This window comes from Apis dorsata, unplaced genomic scaffold (assembly GCF_000469605.1).
Source record: "Apis dorsata unplaced genomic scaffold, Apis dorsata 1.3 scaffold_12, whole genome shotgun sequence".
NCBI classification, from domain to species: Eukaryota; Metazoa; Arthropoda; class Insecta; order Hymenoptera; family Apidae; genus Apis; species Apis dorsata.
This window is the reverse complement of record NW_006263315.1, coordinates 206,002-220,345: the sequence shown is the minus strand read 5'-3', so window position 1 is coordinate 220,345 and position 14,344 is coordinate 206,002. Positions and strand designations below refer to the sequence as shown.

The following is a 14,344-nucleotide window of genomic DNA, read 5'->3' as shown; positions in this document are numbered from 1 at the left end:
GGAAACGTCGCGTTTTAATTAGTCAATTAAAATCACGATACAAGAGATTATTATTATTTTTAATAAATTTTTAATCGTATTGTAATTGTTAATACGACATATAATTGTCGAATGTCGTTTGAATAAATTGAGATTTTTTTTTTAAGGAAGACAAAGAGATAATAATAAATAATTTCATTCATATTTCTTCTTATTGTTTCTTTCAATCAAATACGATTTTGAAAAAAATTTAACAATATTTGGTGAATAGAAGTTTTAGTGATAAGTTTGAATAATTTAAGTAAATATTATTTCAATTATTTGTTTGTAAAATTCTTTGTATCTCCTTTCTTTTTTTTTTTCTTTCGAGTCAACAGACTTTTTGATAAAATTTAATCATACTCTCAGGATAGAAAGAAACAAGGAGCCACAATTTTCTTCGTTGGTATCTTTCCAAGGTAACTTCATATTTCCAAATATTTCTACTTTCCACGCCACGTTTCTTTACTTTGTCACGCGCCATCTTATCTTTACGTGTAATTTCGTTGTTTCGTTCTCACAACGTTTCTACCTTTAATCCCGTTTGTTCGTGAAAAAAAATATTATCCGCATAACGACGTCTTTAATTTGCATAACGAAATATAAAAATACCGGAATAAAACCGGTGGAAACGCCGCTCGAAACAATTAAAGGATCTCTGTTGTCCACAGGGAGGATATCAAATATATTAGATATGAAAGGAAAAATAAAATTGGAAGCGATAAAAGTGTTTCGTATTCAATAAACCGCGTGTTTTTCTTTTTTTATGAATAATTTTTAATATTTCACGTGGAAAAAAATGTAACGTAAAAATTATTCTTCTAATCTTTGAACAACTCGAAACCTATCATCAAATCGTTGTACATTCGTTCTAAAATACTTTCCACGATAAAAATAATATCAAATTACATTTCAATTAACATAATTCCAAATTCTCGTTGTTATAAAATTACGCGCGATTTCTGGTTCCATCGATTTTCAATTTTCATTTAAGAAGAGAAAAGAAAAGGGAATAAAAAAATTGGAACTTGAACGAATCGATCCAAAGTTCGACGAAACGCATGCCCACGATAACATATGGTTCCCCCTCTCCCCCCCAAAAAAAACAACTCGTAACTTTAATTCGTTTAGACAAGGGTGTGCAACCAGAGAACATTCTCAAGCCGAGAACGATCAACGGAATGGTTTTCCAGTCCGAAGAAGAAGAAGAAAACTCGCGGATACGTACCCACCCCTAACGAACGTATACTTTCGCTGACCGCGTCTTTCCTCCCCTTCTTTTCCTCTCTTTCCCTGTTTCTCGCGCTCTTCCACCCCTCTCCCTTTCTTTCTTTCTTCCATCGTCCCAAGGGGGCAAAACCAGTGCTCGAACACTCGACCCCTCGAGAGAACCCAATTGAGTTCCCGGGGCCCCGGTTCATCCGATTATCGCGCCATACAACAGCGTTCACCTTTATGAAACCTGGTGAAACGAAACCTGGTGGATGATGGAGGACCATGGGTCAAGGTGGTGGAGGGATCCCGCGAAAGGAAGGGAACGATTAATCGCGTTTTACTAGACTTCGAGCCAACCAATTTGCCCGGAAAGGTCGTTGTTTTCAGATAAGGGAGAGCGGAGGAACGAGAGGAAGCGGAACAATCGAAGAATCCGACCGTGATCCAGAGAGTATGGACAAACAATCTTATCTTATCCGTCCAAGAGATAGGACTCTCAATTTCTGCCTCTCTCTCTCTTCTTCTTCTTTCCCCATTGGTCCCTCGTGCTTCCACGTACGAATGAATTCTCTCCCTCTTCGAGGCTCGAGCGCCGAGATTTTTCGAGATCGATTCTTCTATTTCTTTTTCTTTTTTTTTTTTTTTTTGCCTCTCTCTCTCTTCTTCTTCTTTCCCCATTGGTCCCTCGTGCTTCCACGTACGAATGAATTCTCTCCCTCTTCGAGGCTCGAGCGCCGAGATTTTTCGAGATCGATTCTTCTATTTCTTTTTCTTTTTTTTTTTTTTTGCACCTGTCTGGAACAAGATCCTGTTGTGACGGTTTATCACGATGCCGATTGATAAATATTGGTTGAAGAGGAATATCGGAAGCAAACAGGTGTTCCAGGTGGTGGTAATAAAGAAGGGGAAGGGTTGTTCTCGAGCACTTTTTCTTCCATGATGCCATGGCGATTGGAAGTAAGTTTTTCTCCACTCGCTTTTTACGCTTTTACGCTGTTGATGAAATTTTCTATCTTTCTTCTTGTGTGCATGTTTTTCTTTTCTCTTCTTTAAGGGAAATTTCTTGACCGGGATTCCGTTGTCCCGTTGTCGCTTGCCGACGAATCTTTGGACGAGGATTATGTTAAAAATGTTAGGGCGTTGAATACGATGAAGGTAATTTTTCGAGTATTTTATAATCGTTGGAAAATTAATTTGTTTATTTATACCGTATAACTGATATTGAACGAAGCGAGCGAAATGAAACGGAAATTGGACAATCGACGCGAGATATTATATCGATTATATTCTGTAGAAAATTATAAATTCGCACAAAGCAAATTTCAATTTCAAGCTAGCAATTTCTGCGCAAAGAAAATTAATTTTACGCACGGGTATAGAAAGCGGAGGAGTTGAATTAGATTTAGATGAATATGGCTGATTGGATGGGCGGGTTGACGTAACGTGTAACGTGCAATTGCGAAGAAGAAACAGGGTGTGAAAAGCGGATAAACAATTACAAAGAGATTGAATAGCCAGTAGTTGTATAAATTATGATGTTTCGGATTAATTTGCATGCCATTTATATATAAATGTGCACACGCATTATATTGAAAATATAATTCCTACGATGAATCCAATATTTCTAGAGACCCTTGATTAACTTCTTATTCAAAAAATGCAGCGATGTTAATTATCTTTTAAAAAAAAATTTCTATCTCACAACGGATCTGCTTGAAATAACGATAAACTTGGAAACTTATTACTTCCTTTCTCTCAATTGTTATGCTAAAAAAAAAAAAAAAAAAAAAACTTGGAAACTTTTTTCTTCCTTTCTCTCAATTTTTATGGTAAAAAAAAAAAAAAAAAAAAAAACTATCTTGTTTGTCGTTTCGACGAGCACGCTAATGAATATAATCCCGCCTCGAGATTAATCGAAAATTCTGTTACATCTATATATGCACGATATCTAGCATAGAGCGTCTTACGTCAACATCATATTGCAATCAGTGTTAGGACTGTTGAATTTATGGTCGACTAAATCCACAAATTACTACTATGCAAGTAGTTGGTCTAAATGCAACTCGCAACCGTAAACATAGATACTGGTATTTACACCATACTGGGTCATGGTAGAGCGATTCGGCGGGTCCAACGTTAATATTCGGACAACGCTAAACCGATTTTCTTGCGACAAATAATAATCAAACTTAACTTAATGAAAACAAAGGGTACAACGCGAGGTGTTATATCATTTTTATCATCAATCTAATTCTCTGAGAAAATTTAGAAAATTGATAGTATTCGAAGACGATCGATCAATTCGATTTTTGAACGAAGCAAACGATTGTTTCAAAGAATATTATTAGAATATAATCGATTAATGAAATGATTTCTCGAATAATTTTCTATTCTTTTTATGATTTATTTTATTCGAATGAATTTCACTCGAAGATTGAAAATAAAAGTATTGTTGTATCGTAACGATACAACAGACAATACAGAAATATCTGTCGTTTGTCGAACGCGTAATGTATTCGAGAGGGACGGTAATGCATTCTCGTTAGTCGAGCATAATTTAAACTGAATAATGGGTGATTGACGTCCGGACGAGGAAACACTCTCAGCCATCCATCCCTACATCTGATTCCAGTGTACAAACCTAATCACGATTCGGAGGACAGACGATAGTAGAGTGAAAGGATTAAGTAAATCGAATACTGAATTGCACGTTACAAAACTTAATAACGATTTCAAAAGTGTTCTTCCCTCTCTAATCTTGTCTCAGAAATATTATTCAAACATCGAAATTGTTATAAATATTGTTAAATTAAAAAATTTAATTTTCCCTTGCTTGTTGAATTTTTAAAAAAGAAAGTATAGATATATAATATACTAAATAAACAATTAAACGAGCAAATTTTTTAAACTCTCATTCTTCGTAAAATATAATTGAATCTCGATACGAATATTTTAACGGAGATTTAGATTCAAAGTTAATTCATGAAGAAACGAAACAATGCATATTACGATCGACGAAATCTCGAGCGAAATACCACAACACGCGTAACGAAAATGCACAAATGCAAAAAGAAAAAGACAAAGTTCGTTAAAGCTCCTTATGTTTATCCACTGGCGTAAATCCGCGTTTTGTTCCACCGAATATTCCCGACCAGACAAATCGTTGCTAAATTCTATCCCCCAAGGGGATAGCTTGGCCGGGCGCCAAGATACGGTACCCGAGACGCCATCTACTAAACTTATTTAATTATTTTTCTATCAACCGTTCCCTCTTGGGGATATGAACCAGGTGAAAGAAATCGAGCCGAGTTGTTTAATTATTCCCGTGCTCGATTCTTTCGCGCGAATATAATCCGATCTATCGAAAAATCGAACAATCAAAAATAAGTTGCGAGTAAATCAGAAGAGATTTGATTTCTTTCTAAAAAAGTCTAAGAAATCCTAAATGGTTTAAAATCAAATATTCGGCTTATAAACTAACACGTGATGAAACTCAATGAAACAATGTTCCTCCATTTTCTCGAAGAACACATTTTTTCAGAGACTAAATATCGCAGATTAAATATTACCTCTTAACCGACGAGCGAACGAAATTAAAATAAAATTACAAAAATTAAAACAACGCTTCTCTACATCGTTCGAATACCATTTACATTTTAAAACGCCGATCAAAATAAACCTAATTAATAAATTATCCCTCGTTTCTTATTAAAATCGTGCAAATGTAGACTCGAGCAACGCGCGATACCTGTGCGAAACCGGGCCAGAGGGGCAAGGATTTAGTAATTTATTTTCTAGGATGGGGATTAAACGGGCTCGATTCGAATTCCGCACCGATTCCTGCTAGAATTCCGAACGGTGGAATCGAAGGATACAACGCCGACCCTCGAGTCTCGTCGTAGAGAGCGGTAAAGGTTTCGGGACCCGGAAACGGTGAATTAATTCGCGACGAACGACAAGCCCAGTCGCCATTCCCCTTTAACCCCCTTGCTCTCGGCGAATAAACATCAACGGCAGAAGTTGACCGGGTTCGGTCGTCGTAGTCGTCGTCCTCCTCTTCGTGGTACTGGATGTCGGTTTCCGGATCCCGGGGCGCATATCCGGAATTCATCCAAACCTTGGCCGCGTGTCCGCGTGTTTGGCACAGGTTTCCAAATCTCGTTTCTCTGCGCCCTTCTCTTCCTCCCCTCCCTCCTTTGCATCTGCATCGGACGTCGCGGTGAGGGAGGGGGAGGGGGTTTGATTTCGATGTATAAACCCAACTGTGTCGATCGCAATCCGCGAATTGGCGCGATACGAATTGATATCCAATTCGGGGGCCTCGGCGAAATTAGCGGGCTAACTGCTTTTGCGCCCGGGCAACGCTCGCCCGATTGCGCCCCAATTTCGAGTTTACACCCGAGAACTGTTTGATGATTGACTTCGAGCGGAATTTGGGAGAGGGAGTGTATTTCCATGCGTTTTGCATCCGTTTCCCTCTTTTTTTTTTTGTTCTCGAAGAAGAAGAAGTAGAAGAAGAGAGGGCTTTTTCTCTGTATTTCTGGATGGAGTTTTTGGCGAGGATGGGGTAATTCTGATCATCCTAGAATGAAATTGAAATGACGATTGAAATTTGTTTGTAAGAGAGAGAAAGAAAGAGAAAGAAAGAGGAAAAAGGGAAATCGAAGCGTTGTTTCGTTTTAAACAAAAAAAATTGTGAATAGAGATATTAAAATTAGGAAATATAGAAGATGAATCTCTAAAAAGCGATATAAGTCGAAATAACTCAAAGAATTATTTGTTGTATGAAAAAAATGTTTCGTATGAAAGTTATTAATTTTTTTGCAAATGGACATGAATGAAACTTAAATTTGTTTTTTTTTTAATGAAAATTATTCGTTTTTTGGTTTTTTTGAAACATTTTCTCGTAAAACAAATTATAAATTATTTGAAATAATTGCGAAACAATTGCATCTAAAAGAATTTAAAAATAAATATTATTGATTTAAAAAATTAAAAAAGAAATCGTACAAAGCAATGAGTAAAAAGAGATTAATAATCATGTAGTAAGGAACATCTTTTATAATTTTACGCATAACTTTTTTAAACGCAACAAGAATTTCATAAGTGACACAGAAATATAACAAAAAAAGAAAATTCGCGTTTAACATAGAATAAATAAAAGAGAATGTAATAACAATTCTTCTCTAAAAAAAAAAGAGACACGTACTCGGAAAAATATACTGCACTGTAGCACTGTACTCGTAATTTTATTTGAAATTCATAAACCACGCCTCTATTCATTTTCCTTTGAGAATCACAAAACTATTTCTTATGAAATATGAAACTCTTGGTGGCGTGTAAGGGAATTTAATAAAAAATGATTCCAATATCGATAGCACGTGACAAGTTGAATTTCTCATCCGCGGCTCCCTCTGTGCATGCAATTTCAAATTCTCCTTCTCGATCGTTCTCACGGAATTTATTTAAGATCTGATGAGAAACCAATCGAATCGAAACGGTTTGTAAGAGATATATCCGTCCCGGAAATATCCGCCGCTTTTCCATCTATACAAAAGCTTAACAGCTGAAAATCGGGGATAACGACACGTGCATAGGATACGTTCATTTTACCGTTTCAACAGAACAAAAGACCCTCCATCTTTTATCGAGAAATTGTTTAAATGCTGTACAGCATCGATATATCTCTATTGAGATATATCGATATTTCACTTCGATAGATTATCATGGATGAAGACGATGATTATCAATTATTAATCCATTGTTCGTTTTATTCTATGATGACTCGTTAAAAATCGATCATTTCGAACGATACACGAACGTATCTCTTATAAAAAAGAATGGTTAAAATTATTTATACAAAGTTGAATACATTAATTTGATCGCAAAATTAATATCCTCTTTCCATTCTTCAATTAACATATCTGTACATCCATTATTTCTTCATTTCATTGAGTGCTTATTTTTGTATGGATAAAAAATTTCCTATTCCTAAAACAGTTAATTTTTCCCCTTTGTCGAATAGTTGATTCCTAAATGCGAAGCAATTCAATGAAACGAAGGCAGTCGATATCGAGTAAAATTCTCAAATCGAATCGAACCTGATTCCACTACGTACGTACGAACAAGATGAACAAACGAGACAGTGAAGGCAAACGACACCCCGTTCACTTACCGATTGGCACGTTGACAGCAAAGAGAACGACAAGGGCGCGATGGCAGAGCATTGTGCACTGCATGGAAAACGCGATGAATCGTCGTCGGTCGTTGGAACCAGCAGCTGCTCCTTTTATCTACTTAACCCTGTCATCTTTCGCGAGAACATCTGTTTCCAGTCTTCTGACGCATAGCATGCCTGAAACAAACGAGTGTACCATGCTTAAAATACGTGTGTTTGATCGCTTCGTTCCTCCTATCCTTTCTTCCTCCCCCTTTGCACAGAATAAAATAATAATAATAATCGATCACTTTGGAATAACTCTATAAATTACTCTATAAATTTTCGAAGACAAGAAAGAAGCGAATAAAAGAAAAATCAATCGTATCATAAATGATCTCGATAATTTTGTATTAGAGTCAAAAGAAGAAGAAACAAGTGTGTATTTTTGCTAAGAATAAAACATTTATATTTGAAAAATGGAGCTGAAAATTTCTGATAGTGGTTCACATATAAAAAAAAAATTATCACTCTTATCCATATCTACACAGAATTTTCTAAGAATCTTTTTATATTTCTAAGAATATAAAAAGATAGTAAAAATAATCAAAATTATCGAGCCAGCATTCTTTTATGTGCTTCTACCGGTTCCTGTTGACGAATCGAATTGGCAGAAACGGTGCTCGAACGCGTCTCTGTTTTGGACGAACGGACAGAAGGACGCCTCATCATCGGTCGGACGCTTTATCGGCCGTTTCCACGTTGGCGAACTTTCGACTCGTGCACCCTTGCATCGCAAAACTGACTACCCTAACCACTGCCACCGTCGTTATCTGGCCCCAAGCTGCCGTTTCTCCTAGGTGACGTTCGATCCTGTTCCGCGGAAACTTGACTAACAGGCCTCGGTCAAAGGTGAACTACGGCCGACGTTCCAGGGACGTGAGGAAGCTTTCGTGATGGGCTTTGTTTGCGGACCAAACGAGGTGTAATTGTTCCAGGGGATTTTGTTCGCTTGAATCTTGAGTGGGGACTTGGATGGACAAACACATATAGGTTTGTTACGGAGATTCGATTCACGAAATTAAGTTTTCAAACATTGGAGCATTGTTGTTTGTTCGTAAGTTTCAATTGGAGAACGGAACAGAACAGGTATTTAATTCATCGATCGATCTTCTCGAATAACTGCGCCTTTATGATCGACCACATGACTTTTCGACTTTTCGATCTACATTCTTCCCGAAACGTATCACTTGTCAGCAATTTGAGAAATAGATCAGTGCGAGCGAGAGATCCGAGTAAACGAAAAGAGCACAAATAGTATACGATTAAAAAATATTTCTTTCTTTACACGACGATATTTCAAGAATCGAAAATCGTATCCAGATAAATGGAAAAGTTTTGAAGAGCAAGTTCCCGCGCTTTTAACGATCTTTCATTCATTGATTCGATCGAGTTTTAAGGCACGTTGTGCTTTAAAAAATAGATATATTTATTTCTGGAAAAATATATCTATAATTCTAAAATATTATCGTCTAAAATATTACCACGATTTAATTCATCTAATTCTAATTGCAAAGTTAAAAATGAACGAGAATAAATCTTCTACATTGTGTTACATTAATAGATAAGAACAAATCTAGCCAATATTCTTTCGCTACGAAATCACTACGTCTGTCAAAATTTCGTTTCAATTTCGTTCCCAACGATAATACTGTATCAAATTCTGTTCACCCAAAAACTCTCTATTCTTCTCAAATCGCGAAACCGCTACGAACGGTAAGCGGAGGAAAAAAAAAAAAAAGAAAAAAAAGCAAACGATAACACCTATTGAAAAGAACAAAATCTATGAAAAATACACGCGCCAGACAACTCGATTCTTCGTTTGCATCGATAACGTTCTATCTCCGGCGAGCACGTGTCGCGTTTATTCGACGAAACGAAAATCTGTAACATATGGGTATTATTCAAATTGTTGTTCGACATAGGAATTTCCCCATCCGGATAACGCGAAATTGTTAATTTTCCATATTCCACGGGACACGCGTTGACGACATACAGTTACGTTCCACAATGTGCACACCATTGAACAGATTCACGCGGCCTCCCCAATTCGACCAGCACCGTGTAACAGAGATATGATTTCATCCTCCTACAAAAAATATATATTTGTAATTCTAATCTGCGGTTTAAACGGTTGATGCCGCAACTTACCACTTTTTTCATTCCAAATTAAATTATTAAGAAAAGTTTTATTCAACGATTCTTCTATCTTTTCCAAATTTTTGTCTAGCAATTACGCTATAACTTCTTTTTCCAAATTCAGGAATGATATATACATATCTCATTTCGAATATAAATACAGAGGAATCGATCTAAAACAATTAATTGTTTTTTTATCGTGTCGAATTTGAATATATTTAAAATTTATAAATAAAAGGGATGATTAGGAGGAAGATCATCCTCGTTTCGTACGATATACGATTGAAAATAATAGTCTGTGTATTATACATATTTCGTTGTCACACGAGCGTGACGATAAATGGTTAATTATCGTTGACGATGGTTTGCTTTAAAACGGCATAAACAATATATATATAACGAGTGTATGCTCGGATGATTTTATCGATTCAAGCGACATTGATTTCAAAAGTGATCATCGAAATTATATCTGAACTCGTGGTTCACTGTGTTGCTTACTCGATTTTCGATGATTCGACGATAAATATCAGAGATATGATACGATTTTTCGATTTTCATCAATATAATAAAGAGAAAATATAATAAAGAGAAAAGGAATATAGACGTTAAAAAATTTTTCTTCGCTCAAATATTGTAAATACCGATCATATATTTATGGTAATAATTAAACACAAAACACGTGTTGTTTGCGTTTAAAAAGGCAAATTTTATAAATCAAAAACCAAGATATAATTACAATTTCAATAATTGCCTAATTCTCATCTTTCATTTAAATGTAACGTGGATTTGACAAATATAACCTGCTATATATTATCATCGAAAATGAGCCGTAACATTATCCGTAACATTATGTCACCACAATTTGACACTAGTTGACACACGTGAGTAATGATATATTGGATTTTAATAGCGACACAATCGTCCAAATTAATTTCTCGTCCAATCTTTTCTATGAAAAGAAAAAGAAAAAAAAAACGATAAGACACGTTTAAATCTACTGGAAAAATTTAATCCATTAATACAAACCTTAAAAATTTCAAGAACATTATAACCTCCTTAATCTCGTATAACGAACTTGTATCGTATAAACCGAGTTATCTTATACGCAATTATCGTCATGATGAATTGAAGTCGAAGAAAAGGTGAAAGAATCGCGATGGAGGATCTTGAAACGATTTAAATAAGTCTAAGATATTTAGAGGCAGAAAATTTGCGAAGCAATGAGTATTACGATGAGAAAAATATGGTTAAACGTAAATTCTAAAGCGTAACGTATGTATGCTGGAAGGTAACTGACGGTGCTTGTGCCTGTGGAATTATTTAAATTGTAACCGTACGCTCTGACTACAGATAAATTATGTAGCGAAATGTGTCGCGTGCCGGGGAATATAACACCTCGAGCTAAGTCCTGTTTACAAATATTATTATTCGAGAAACGAAGATGAAGAAGGCTATATCTAATAAGTTACACGTAATTATTATGTTTATTGTTTTTTTAACGAATGATAAGATATTGGAATACATTTTGAAACAAGAGACGGTAATATTGTTTGTCGATAGAAATTGTTACGATATAATTTGATAAATTAATAATAATCGTTTATTTAATAGCATAGACAAGGATTTAATATAATAGAATTAATTTTATTTAATTTTTTAAGAATATATAGATAAATTTTTTCTATAAGTCTTGTTATATAAATATCAATCAACATTAATATTAATCTTTCCTTGCAAAATGATATAAATTTTTATAAAAATTTGCTGCAGATAAATATTAAAAGTTGAAACTTTTTTTTATGATGGAAAAAATTTAAAAATTCTTTTTTCTTCTCTGCAAATATTAATTAATATGCACGTGTTAAATTAAAATAAAATAGATGACAGAAAAGATTTCTATTTTTCTTTTTCTTTTTTTTTAATTAAATTCGAAATAAATAAATCCAAAGAATTTAAATGATTACACGTGATGCAAAATTTTTCCTTGTTATTTTCATTTACTTTCATTTATATGTGAATACCAAGGATGGTAATCCCTGAATAACGATATGTCTCCAATGTACAAGCTATCATGAGACAAGTACCGTTATTTGTCGGAAGATGACTACGTTTCGTGTTACAAAGTGAAATGGAACCCGTTTGAACTGTGAACCACCTTCAAAGAAAAAGAAATCACAGTAACTTTATCCAACTATCGTATTCGATCGCCACTTTAAACATCGAATTCTTTTATGATAAAAGGGCGAAATTACGAGTGCACTTTAACACTTGCCCACTCGAATTTTTTAACATCGTTCAATTTACAAGGGAATCTTCAAATTTTTTAACAATCATATCAAAACATTCTACGATTTCTGTATACACAAAATAAAATTGTACCATTGTAAATCACCACGTAATGATTTAAAGTGAATTGCAAAATAATAACTCAATTTAATTCTTAAACGTATATCTAAAAAAAAAAAAAAAAAAAAAAAAAAAAACCAATTTAATTTTTAAAACGAATTTAAAAAAAAAAAAAAACCAATTTAATTTTTAAAACGAATTTAAAAAAAAAAAAAAACCAATTTAATTTTTAAAACGAATTTAAAAAAAAAAAAAAAAAAAAAATAATAAAAATTTCGATTATTAAATTCAACTGTTCAAAGACTCGATATTCCAATATTGATCGAAACTCAAGTTCAATAACAAAATTAATCCAAAAATAACAAAAATTCCAATGTTACAACAACCAATTCTTCTCAAAACAAAAAAACAAAAAACGAAAAAAAAAAAAAATTGCTCGCGTTAAAAATGAAATTCAATTTCCACAATGGCTCAAAGGAAAATCGCAGAGGGGGTTTTTCCGTGGCGGTAAAAATTTTCTCGGCAATATTTGCGAAACCACCTATATTCCTATACGTTCGTCTCCGCACCATGACGACGAGGCGACGTAAAATGCGAAACACGGAGCACGAAATGCTGCAGTTCGTTACCAACAAAGTAAAGCCGATCTATACCACAAACAGCACAAGTAGCGATGGCGGAAGCGGGCAACGAGTTGGCTCTCTTTCACGCAGACAGCTCGACAAAAAGGCTCGAGGCGGGGTTAACTCTAATTTACATTCTCGCGTACACGTGTACACCATTTACAATGTAACGTACGTTGGAGGTTGCTGGGTGACAAACTGCGAATGTCTTGACTTAACACCGAGACGATTTCAAAAAGATAATTTTTTCTCCGGAAACTCTGCTGCTGGTTGCTGCTATTAAAACAACATGGACCGTGTATCTTTTAATCCTTTTTTTCCTTTTTTTTCTTTTTTAGTTCTTGAAGTAGTTGGTGGTAAATATAATTGGTACTAAATGTTAAAATTATCGATTCGAAAGTTATTTTTGTTTTATAAATCTATTAATTTAATTTATTTTGATTAAATCTATTTCTCCTTCTATTCTGCTTTTTAATTTTATCTTTAAAAAAGTGATCAAGGATGACACTTGTCACCGTTTAAAAATTTATATTTCGTTATAATTTAGAATTCTTCTTTTAGAAAAGGGCCACGTGTTGAACAATTTTCCACTTTCCGGGCTCGAATAGAAAAGGAAGAGAGAAATTCAAACTCCGATTGTTCTGAATTATTCATTGCCTTGGATAAAAGAATTCATAACTTTATCGGGGAGTGTTTGAAAAAAAGAATTACTTTGAAATACTTTAACCCAAGTTTTCTCAAGAATCATTAACGTTTTATCTCAGCATCGCATCTGCATCTAAATATTATCTTTCAAACTATAAACGATAATAAAATTATATTTACAAAATTCATCAGTCCAAGTGGAGAACTTGTCACTTATGAAAATCTATCTAAATAAAAAATATATCTCTCTCGATTTTTCATAAAATATCATTTCTATCTCGTGGCTCGTGTAGAAGAAGGATTAACGAAAAGGGAACAGTTGCAACAGTGAAGTTCACCACGTTGCACGTGTAACAAGGGTTTACGTGCATAGATTAGATGCAGATTAAAGCGTACTCGGAGATGGGCTTAGCGTGAGAGATCACTCGTTCGAGATAATTATTTTTCAGGCGTCACGTGATGCTTGCAAAGCATGTGGTTTCCGGTGGATGATTAATCAGATCCGGGAAGCGTTGAAAGGATAAGGTGGTATTGTTAACTCGTTTCTACTTTTTCCCCTGAAATAGAATTGCATTTACCGAATTAGATCTACAAACATAGTTTTATCTGCTTTCTCTTATTGAGATAAACCTATTGACACACTTTTATCCTGTTTTTCACACAAGTAAAAAATATCGTACTTCATTTTTTTTTTCTCATTAAAATCGTTATTAAATACGATCGTATTTTTTCAATCCATTTTTCATCCTGAGTCGAGCTTTAAATAATTAATTTTCCATTGAGTAATATTTTGCAAATAGAAACGTGATATTTTTTTTATTTAATGAAAAGAATTATTGATACAATAGTCTCTAGTTTCTTCCTCAATTACATTTCGAATATTCTTTTTTTTTTTCTCCTTTCCCAATAATGAGTATTATTTTAGAAATGACATATTTTTCCATTTAACGAAGAAAAATATTTCCGATATAATAAGATAGAAATATATAATTCGTATAATTTAAAACTATTGCATCGTATTTGAATTTATTATTGATTAGAAATTGATAGCAAGATTTATATACAATATAAAATATTCACGATTCGTCAGTGAATTAGTCATCTCAATTAATATCCCGATAAAACGTAATTACCAATTAAT

The 14,344-nt window shown here is 34.2% G+C and overlaps 1 long non-coding RNA gene across 5 annotated transcripts in view; it reads right to left on the bottom strand.

Moving 5' to 3' along the window:
* Window positions 1-5,767: 5,767 nt before the first annotated feature.
* LOC102676846 overlaps window positions 5,768-14,344 on the bottom strand; it is an 82,677-nt gene continuing 74,100 nt past the window's right edge. For 3 of the 5 annotated variants that reach the window (XR_004150073.1, XR_004150074.1, XR_004150075.1), the window contains exons 2-3: window positions 7,409-7,588; window positions 5,768-5,815 (exon numbers count right to left, since the gene is read on the bottom strand). This is a non-coding gene — a long non-coding RNA (uncharacterized LOC102676846). Of the gene's footprint in view, window positions 5,816-7,408; window positions 7,589-10,641; window positions 11,102-12,153; window positions 12,169-14,344 lie in introns of those variants that run through there. The other 2 variants (XR_004150071.1, XR_004150076.1) reach the window with 2 other exon arrangements.